The sequence below is a fragment of the Cibotium barometz genome, chromosome 38, assembly GCF_041138505.1.
Source record: "Cibotium barometz isolate CiBa-2024 chromosome 38, ASM4113850v1, whole genome shotgun sequence".
Lineage (NCBI taxonomy): Eukaryota > Viridiplantae > Streptophyta > Polypodiopsida > Cyatheales > Cibotiaceae > Cibotium > Cibotium barometz.
The window spans coordinates 2061752-2063307 of record NC_141083.1 but is presented as its reverse complement, the minus strand read 5'-3'; positions in this window follow the sequence as shown (position 1 = coordinate 2063307).

Here is a 1556-nt window from a genome sequence, read left to right as displayed (position 1 = left end):
AATAGAGGTCATTACATGAGCAACAAAGAAGCAGTGAAGGTCATTAAATAAGCAACGTAAAGTTTAGAAAAAGAAGGGCACACCACAGTATGGCAAAAACGAAGAGATACCAATCATACAGTCATACATGCCTATGTACAACATGGCATCTGAAGGAAGCATATGAACTAACAAACCAAAGACACAGTACAATATGGTGAACACAAACATTCACTAATGATAGAATGACATGCATGTCGATGTAAAACTTGCCATGCGAAGGAGGGATACATCACAGCAGTGGATGCACAACCATGAGGATCGGAAACCATCAAGGACGGTGTGGGAAGAAGAAATCTAGACGCAAGTCGTTGAAGGTTGTGTAGAAGAACTCCAGAAGCATGCTGGTGTAGAGTTGATAGTCCATCAATAGGGAAGCCAATGAGAAAAAAACATGTAGGAGACACTACGAGCATGAGCAAGACAGAACATCCAAAGATCGCGGCATCGAGTAGAGTGGACCATTGACTGATCATCGATCGGTTGACACAAACAACGATGCCAACAAAAGCACAACGATGAAATATGATGCGATGACACGAACAACGATGCCAGCAAGCATGACACGACGAACAATGATGTGATGCCATGCAAATAAGACACGTCTACAGTCATGTGGCAGGTCAAACGACACATGTTTGGTCCAACAACGCAACAATTAGTGAGTCCACGAAAATAGCATTGAAATGACATGTGTGAAGGAATGCGAAAAATAATATTTCATCCGTGCGAGCATAAATTAATGAATGCTCCAAAAAATGTTTTGAAAGCAGTCCTATATTCACCCTCCATATTCAGGTTCCAGTGATAATAGTTAATTAGTGAAAATAATTATTATTGCTGTAAGGTTAAAACCTTAGAGTCTTAAGGTTTTAACCTAAGCAGAGCACATGCAAAAGAAAACAACTAGCGCAGCGAAACAAAAAACGGAAAAGGAAAAAAAAAGTTGTCTTGCATTCTTTCTCTGCCCGAATTCATTCACTTAAACTACCTTTCGAAAAAAAAGGAAAAAGATCAAAGCAGATCGTTCTCTCTCCCAGACAACACAAGACGAATCTCTCTCTCTCTCTCTCTTTCGTGCACGCGCGCTAGAGGCCACAGCCTCAAAATGGCCTTAGCCTCTTTCCATTTTATTGCTTCCTCAGGTGGTTAAGGAAAAATCTAGAGAAAACATGAGAATTCGATATTTTTCTTTTCCCTAAGGTCCTCATGCTAAGGCCCCAACCTAAGGTTTATTCAACTTCTAAGGTTCCTTCTCTTCAAGTAATTAATTAATGCAATTACAAAATTTTGTTGCCATATATATTTGGTATTGCTGTACTTATATCACAAAAAGCGTGGGAAATTGTTGATGCATGAATGCAAAAATAATATTTCGTCCGTGCGAGCAGAAATTAATGAATGCTCCAAAAAATGTTTTGGGTGCAATATATTATTTGGTATTGGAATTTGGTGTACTTATATCACAAAAAAGCGTGGGAAATTGTTGATGCATGAATTTAAATGTAATATGGAGC